Here is a 9,137-nt window from a genome sequence, read left to right as displayed (position 1 = left end):
ACTGGATAGCTGCTTGGCAGAGGGGGATAGGAGGTGTAGTGGTCAACACCTGACTGAGTATGAGCCAGCAGTGTGCCCAGGTGGCCAAGAGGGCCTACAGCATCCTGGCTTCTATCAAAAATACGGTGGCCAGCAGGACCAGGGAAGTCATCCTCCCCTGTAGTCGGCATTGGTGAGGCTGCACCTTGTGTACTACACTACAAGAAGGACATTGAGGCACTGGAGCACATCCAAAGAAGGGCAATGAAGCTGGTGAGGGGTCTAGAGCACAAGTCTTCTGAGGAGCGGCTGAGGGAACTAGGGTTCTTTAGCCTGGAAAAGGGGAGACTGAGGGGAGACCTTATCGCCCTCTACAACTACCTGAATGAAGGGTGTAGTGAGGTGACTGTCAGTCTCTTCTCCCAGGTAACAAGTGATAGGATGGGAGGAAATTGCCTCAAGTTGTGCCAGGAGAGGTTTAGATTAGATATTAGGAAAAAATTCTTCACTGAAAGGGTTATCAGGCACTGGAATGGGCTGCCCAGGGAAGTGGTTGAGTTCCCATCCCTGGAGGTATTTAAAAGATGGGTAGACGGGGGGCTTAGAGACATGGTTTAGTAGTGGGCAGGTATGATTGAACTTATCTTAAGGTTCTTTTCCAACCAGATGATTCTACGGTTCTATGATTCTATGTGGTTTGATTGTAGAACCGATCAGTACAGAGCAATCTAATGCCCAGTTGGATCCAATGTATATTATGTGCCACTCATTGCCTGCAAAATACGGTACTGGATGGGGAGTCATGCAGCCAGTGAGTACACCAAAAGAATATATTTCATCTTTAAAGGATGTGGAATTTAAAGCAGGCAAGCTGACTGCTTGAATACCAGAAAAATAAAGATGGTTTCAGGCCATTTCAGTCTGATTGAAACATTTGCCTTTTATGAGAATTCTTTCAAGTCCAGAAATCAGACTTTGCCTTTCTTCACCTTTATCTTTGAATAGAACCATCGTTTCAAAAACCATAATGAGGAATGTATCTTGTTGATAAATACTGCAATGCAACTTCACAGTTCTGGAAGAGAGGAAAAAAAATTGTCTTTTTTTATTATTATTATTTTTAAATAAACTTTTCCCTTCACAGAAAACAGAAGCAGAACAGGCAAATGGGCAAATGTTAGAACCCTGAAGCTGTTACAGCAGCTCTCCCGAGAATTTTTAGTCTGCCAGACTTGTCACGATCCATCACACTGATTGCTGTGTCACCTTGCATCTTGAGTGAGCTGTTCTTGGCAAGAAGAAGCTAAACTTTCCTCCCAGGCTTTGCCAACCCCTTTCCCTTCAACTAGGACAGAGAGCAGATGCCATTTATCTACTCCTTCAGCAAATTAGGAATGCCCGTACCTTTCTTCACACTGGAGACTCAGGAAACACAGGGAGCGTTTAGTGAAGCAGCAAAGATATAGGCTACAACTGAGGTTTTGTTGTCTCTTCCATGTCATAAATTCATTTCTAGGAGCCATTTGTAAAGTGGTAAGTATTCCTTCATACCACACTGCTATTTCTCCTTAGTCTAGGAGGTAGAGATCTTGCACATGGGGCTGATGAGCCAGAGAGGAAGTGGGTTAATGGGCTAGATATGTTTGCTTTGCATGAGACAGAACAGGGGACTAATAGATGGAGAGGGAAGGCAATACACGATCATTGTAAGGAAGAGAAAACCAGCGAGGAAACCAGGATCAGTGCTATGCTTTTTGGTTAATAATTTGCCTTCGCAACTAGCTTGTTTTTCCTCGCTAATGTGTGAACAAATAAGATCCCCCCTACAGTACTCTTTAAAGAAGGAAAAGTAAATTATCCTTCTTTTGCATATGCCAGTCAAATAAAACCCATCAGTATTTGGACCAATCACACAGTATTTGCACAAAAGATATAGTTGTACTAGATTATCCTTGTAATTGTTTTGAGATTGAGGAAGACTAACAGGGAACTGTGCTTTGGAGTTGAACAGCATGGAGCAAATCAATAAAAATTTCAACATGAATTGCTCATCTAATGGCTGAAAGGCTAAAGCCTTGAGCCAAGACACAGAGTACTGGCAGAGGATGGAAAATGACTTCCTTTAATTAGTTTAAACAACAGAGGAAAATCATGAGGATTTCTCGATGATTCATAAATGCGATGCTTCTTTTAATCAAGTCATTACAGAATTTAAAAATTAACTCCATAAGAATTTTTCTTTATGCTCTGAAATTGGTGAATTTTTTATAGCTGTTTCAACTGTTAAAGAAATCTCAGATATACTGACCTTGAAAAATCATCTACCTTATTCGGAAACAATGTCTGAGACTGATCGCTGTTGCTGATACAACTATTAGCTGACAGCAGAAGAGTTGGGGAGAGAAAGGTAGCTAAAGGCTGTGGGTCCCAGTTATGCACATAGTTTCTCTTCAGCTTATCCAGTGGGCCTGGCCTTCAGATTCTACATTTTCTCACCAGAACTCCCTTCTCTTCATGCTGGTTGGCCTTTTCTTTCCAATATCAGACAGGAACATGGAAGTGAAGCTTTTCCAAGTCTCATTCACAACAACAGATAAACAGGTTTAGCTGAAACTTTCTAAATAGCCAGAGTCACACACCTGGCATGGAAAAGTATCAGCCCAGATGCTGAGTGCATAGCAGAATGCTAATCATGTCAGGTGGGTTGTCACGGAAAGCATCTAGGCACAAAGCATGCTAGCCGCTCTCCCAACAGTGCCAGGACCACTCACAGTGGTCTTCCTTCTGTCCAGACAGACTCTAGCTGTCTTTCCTCAAAGAGCATAAGTTAGCAAGTGGCATATCCGGTGACTAAGCAGTCAGCCTTTTTGAAGACATATGCCTCCCTGAGATCTCCAGAAAAGGGTCTCCAAGGAGAAATCTCTGGGTACCCCATGCCAGCCTCCAGATGAGAAGTGCCAGACTAACCAGGTGCACTCTGGATCTGAGTCAGAACCTCACTATTGGTCAGGTTTTGTGTATTTGCACTACTGTTTGAAGAGGTTTAGTCAGATGGATCAGGCATATTTTGGGGCAAGAGAGATATAATTGACATAGTGAAGTTCATCTCTGGTTTTCTGATAAAACCTAGGTGCCTTCTCCAAACTGTGGCACTAGGGGGGAGGGAAGAATTAAGATGGATGCTGTCAGATTTATAATGCAACCCTAGCAGTGCTAATGCTCTTGAAGACCTGGAGGACAGTAATCTGTTCTCCCTCTCTTTCCATTGTAATTTCTGCTACCTTTCCCTATCTCAGTCCCCTGGGACCAGCTCCAGGTACTGGCAGAGCAATTTCTTTCTCCTATGTATGCAGGAGAAAGTGCCCTGTGCATGGTATTGAATTCTGTCCATCAGAGGGGAACTGTACAGCTGATTATCCAGAATTGTTGGCAAATGAAGGTAAAATAAAAAGCTCTGTGTGCACCTGAAAGCATCAGCAAGTTAGTACATCACCATGTGCCTGCCTGAAGTATGTCTGAATGTCCTAGCCTGCTGTGCTGCAGGTGTGTTTTGTTGTCTAGTAATTCTCACACCACCACCTGATCAGCTTGAACAGAGCAAGAGAAATAGCCAAGAAAAAACTCCACAAACTGAAGCTGAAAGGTAAACAAGCAGGTGGGAACACCAGTTCAAAGTGCTGGTCTCACTCTGACTCCTGAAACACTTAAAAAATGGTTTACTACTGGAATATGCTATTAGGATACAAATTACATCTCACGGTAATAAAACCTTATAGCAAGTCTCAGAAAGATGATAATTCACCTTCTTTCCACCAGCTATCTCTGGGACTTGGCAGCCTAGGTTATAAGCAAAGAACAGCTGTTCTGCTTCACTGAAAGTTGTTTCTTACAGCAGCATTGGCCTTTGAAGGGTTTGATGAGTGAAAAACAAGACAACAGCAGAGATGACTTAGTAGGCTCACCGCTGGAGCAGAACTCAGCTACAGATACAGCTATGGCATTTCTCTGTGCCAGATCATCTTCCGAGATGTTCACTAGGACTGTGTCTACACCATGCCCAGAGTTCACTGAAGTCAGCCCTGCTGGGGACCACATTCATTCATAGTGTTTTAGCAGCACTGAGAACCTTCCCTGTGGTCTATGGACTGGCATTACCACAATAGTTGCTCTGTGAAACCATTTCAAAAGCAATTGCTGGAGCAGGCAAAATTTTGAGCTGACCAGGTTGGAAAACAGCTTAGGAAAGGGGATCAGAAAGGTGGCAGAGAGCTTGCTCTCTCAGGACCACCGTTAAGAATTCATCTCAGGGTTAGTGTCACCTTTGCATGCTAACTAGACTGACATAGCATGGTGCTGCCAGTAGTTACCCTGCAATTTCTTCCAGAACCTTGTTTTCTTTGCAGGAAGAACAAGTAACTCACTTGATTTTTCTGTTCTGAATTAATTTCTACCCTGTGTGCTCAACACCTTGCATGGTGAAGCTCTGTTCTCATGAATGATGTCTACATAGTACAGAAGTATGTATTTATTTCCTTTATGTAACTGGAACAATCTTTTGATATAATGAAGCGTGAAAGTGCAAACGTAAGTATGTTGGAGGTGCAGGGGAAGGAATTTGGTATATTGTTTGCACTTAATATTTATGCTTACCAGTAATAAAAAAACTAGTTACAAACATGTCTTCTTTGAGAGGTTTAAATAAGCTGTCAGGAAGTGGATCAAACACATCAACAGAGTATTATTTGTAAATGTATTTAGAAGTAGATGCCTGCTTTGTAAATTTTATCTTAAGCTTTCTGGCTTTTATAAGCATCTGTTTCTGGCACATAGGCCATTCAGGCATTTAAGAAGGTCATCTCTTCTACTCTATTACCTTAATCTAGATTTCTTGCTGCACAAAGAAAGTTCATTGAAGTCATAGGGACTCATTCTGCATATCTGAGGATGAAAGTCTCCATCAAGATGCATACAAAGGAAGAAAGGGACATCTTTGGAAGGTAATATTCATTTCAGGCTTCCATGGTGTACCAGTAAACAAAGAAAGAGTTCACCATTATGGTGAGGGTTAGCAGAGCAAGACATCCCTTAGAGTCTCATCTTCCTTCCCTCTGCATGTTCACAGAGGAAAACCAGGCTACTCCTTTTGCTAAAGTGCCATTTCGCTACATAGACCTATGATGTGCATTTTTGCTGAGGGCAGAGGCTGGAATGCGCAACATTCTTTTTTTGTGATGACCCACAAACAGGTAAAATCTAGTGTGTGTATTTAGTCCTAGAATTATAGACACAGGGGACAGAAGTGACAGGAAAAAAGGTTTTTGTCAATTTAAAACGTGAGGTACCAGCTGGGCCCCTCCACAAAGACAAAGGCACTGCCAATTTTAGCAGATTTTCAGGTGTTAAATTTCACAACAGCTTTATGAGACAAGACCAAAAGGTTGGTACTATAGTTGGCATTTTAACCTTTTCAGTGCCTGTCTCCCTACAAACACAGTAAAAATAAGTCTGTAATTACATTATCCATCTCATGGGAGCTTTCATGCATCTAGTAAGAACTGCTGATGGGAATCCAGCAAACTCATTTGATACTTTTCGTTGGGATGTCTACTCTCCATGAGTTTTCTGGTTGATACATTAGAGGTGGGGGTTTTTTGCTTGTGAAAATAGTGAGTTTCTGCTTGGGTAATTGTGGGCCAGCAGCAATACAGTATGAACAACACTCCTCACTGGTCATCTCTTCCCCAAGCCAAAGCCACCAAACACTGCTATTTCAAAAGGAACAAATGCTAGGTTCTTCCCTTTGTTCCCTTCGTCCCATGCTGAGCTCACCAACAGAGACTTTATTCTCCTGGTCACATTCCCTCAACCCACCTAAGATGTCTCCAATTAGAGACTTGAGCCAGTGGAAGGGGAATCTGTAGCTGTGGTACTACTAGCATTGTGCATAAATCTAACATAATGATGTGGATGGTCACAAGTGGAATGGGTTGCCCAGAGAGGTAATGGAGGCCCCATCCCTGGAAACATTCAAGACCAGGTTGGATGGGGCTTTGAGCAACCTGATCTAGTTAGCGGTGTCCCTGCTAACTTCAGGGGGGTTGGACTAGATGACCTCTAGAGGTCCCTTCCAACCCAAAACATTCTATGATTCTATGATTCTATGTCCGTTGCAGCAAGCCTAAAGGGACTCATCTGAAGAGCTAAAAAGAGAGGTCATTTACTCCATGGGAGACATCTGACATAAAACCAGAATTGCTGTGTTAAAGTTTCTGATGTGTTCATTCACACTAATCCCCCTTAAAGCATGCCCTGGTACCCTGGCATGCACAAATTCTTTCTGTTCCCATCTTTCCCAGCCAGAGCTTTATCCTGAATGGAAATATTCCTGCTAAATAAAAAAGATCTGGGTTTGAGCAGCAACTGAAAATTTCTTGCTCTCAACGAAGGAACACCACAGCTGGTTTGTTTTTCAGACTCCCAAGGGCTGTTTCTCAGCTCTCTGCTAATGTGAGCTGTGGACTGGGCCTAGAGGTGGGGTCAGCACTGCAGCAGCTGGTGGTATGAGAGCAGAGGAGGCACAGTTTCTCCCTGCTCCAAAGGGAAGTACGAAAGACTTAGCTTCTAAATGTCTTAGGCACCAGCAGCTGCCACTCCCCACAAATGTTGGTGGGAACAGGGCAGATGGCTCCAGGGGCCACCTGAGACACAGCTCTCAGCAGCACAAGGATGTCACACACAAGCAGTGCTGCCTCCCATAAAGCATCACAGGTGGCTTGAGGCAGTTTTGCCAGAGGCCTAGAGTAGACAACTTTTGGGAGAGGGGTCTAGCCCAGAAGCATGAACAGTGAGACTGGTTCACCAAGGGGTCTCACCTCAGTTAGTGCCCTGTCCTAACCCCTGGGGCTGCAAAGCTCAGTTTAGTGTGTGTTGCTGAACAACCTGAACCAGTTCTGAAGCACCAGCTGGAGGTTTGTCTACCCAGAGCTCCTAACCTGTGGTTGCACCAGCACGGCTTTGCTGAAGAGCAGAATCTGGCTATTAAACCTAAAGGAATTAGGGTTTTGCCAGCACAGCTGGACTGGACTCTACTCCCCCAGCCCCAACCTTCGCCTACTCTCTCCCCCTGCTAATTTTGTGAGTAATTAAGATAATTTCCTTCCCCCTCCCCCCCCGGCAAAATGAACAAATAATAAAAGAAAGAAGTAAAAAAAGAAGAGGGGAAATCTATCTTAATAAAAGCTAGCAATTCATCTGAGGTTTTCATTTGAGGTTTTCTGAACATAAAGACTGCACACCAAACACACAGTCCAACCTTCCTGGACATCCTCATCCTGGGTCAGCAGACATATTTATCCACTTTTTCATGAAGAATGCCATCTGTGCTGAAAGATAGGGAGCTATGAACTGCTGTAATATCTCATCCAATATACAATTAATAGTAATGCTTTACCCTGACAAACAGGATGAGAAAGAAAAATCATCTGGGTGGGCAAGATAAACTTCTGCAAGCAGCTGCACACTCAGGCATCAGCGTCTTGTGTCTTCTTCCTACTGGCACTGTGAAGATGCAGACCACAAACTACTTCTGCTCACTGAATTATTAGGAAAAAGCAATGGCTGGTTCAATCTTTCCGCTTTATTCCACCTAGAATAATAAAAAAATTATGACCAATGAAGAGCAAGCTGTCAACATGTCAAAAAATGTGTGTGCATATAAACTGTGTAGGAACTTCCTTTTCTTTCCTCAGATTTTCAACAGCAACCCTTCAGCCCACTAAGTCATGGGAATTAAAGGGCTAATCTCAAACTGATGGTCCTTTGCAGGTTTAAAACATTATGAGCTGCTCATGTACATAATTGTACATTTCTGTTTGCTTATCAAGATTAAATGATCTCTGCTGTGACAGAAACACATGAAATAAGTAGGTTTGCCAGCTGGAAGAAAGCAGCCATCCATTTCTGCAAGAACTGCATTCAAAACAGACCTCCTGCATGAGATTTCATATGTACCATCCATTCTCGAAAGAATTTTTCAGAACTGACACAGAAAAATGTGCTGCAAAATGCTAAGAGCATAATTTTGGAAATCACTCTTTCTTTAAGTAAAAACAAAACCAACCAACCCAAACCCCAGGCAAATACAGAAGAGAGAAGGAAAAAAAGATAAAGGTGTTTAGTCTTTATGAAGTAGTTTTTTCTTCTGGATTTTACTTTTTTCCACCCACCTACACTGAAGATTTTCTGCAATTTTTCAGCAAAATTTTCTGAAAATGGCATTAACTATTCTCAAAGATGAGTATGTTGCAACAGTGAAGTGAATTCTGGCAGAACTGGCTGAGTTTGAATGTCCTTATGTGAGACATCTCTGGAGGGCACAAGAAGGAATAAAACCCCCTATGCTTGTCCTGAGAGATAAAATAATGTTTCTTTAACTCCCACTGTCTTGAAGCCCCACTGTCTGTCAACAACACTTACTTCCTAGTGTAAACGATAAAACTGCCCTTGTCCACTGGCCAGCTACTGCATGTTTGGGCTGTGGAAGAGGAATTTGAGCAGCTAGTGTAGGTCTTCATACAGTATTAACAAAAACCAGGAACTGGTTCTCATTCCAGTGGACATTCATGCAACAGGGGAAAAATAAGGTGGGTATGAAAGTTAATCGTTACTGCAAGGCACAAGAAGCTGAAAGCAGTCAATACAGAGTGCACACTGGCTTTCAGGCCCTATACACTTACAACAGTAAATATATCCCTTCATTCTCATGCACTAAGCCAACCAAACGCAAGATGGATTCCTCCGCTTTCTGGTTTTGAAGCCTTCCAGATTTTCATGTTGACTCTTAATCACTCTCTTTAGTCAGGAGATCTTAACTACCCTGTTTCCCTGGGTTTGTTTTTAGGACTCTTTGCTTACTCTGCTTGGAGTCAGTAACTTGGCAAGAGAAGTTTTCACATGACTCATTCTGTCTCCTGGATGATCTAAGAGATTGTAAATATGAAGAAGATTTATGGGGAAATACATTGGGGAGGTTGTGTCTGGATGTTTTCATCATTAAAAAATATCACCACCTTGTCTTTCTTCTGTCCAACAAGGCAGACTTTTATATGTAAATCTTTCCCCGAGCATGCTAATGAAGTACATAAAACTGTCCTTTTTCT

Source organism: Egretta garzetta, unplaced genomic scaffold (genome assembly GCF_000687185.1).
Source record: "Egretta garzetta isolate BGI_Z169 unplaced genomic scaffold, ASM68718v1 scaffold272, whole genome shotgun sequence".
NCBI lineage: Eukaryota > Metazoa > Chordata > Aves > Pelecaniformes > Ardeidae > Egretta > Egretta garzetta.
The sequence above is the reverse complement of the archived record's forward strand: the minus strand, read 5'-3'. Positions refer to the sequence as shown.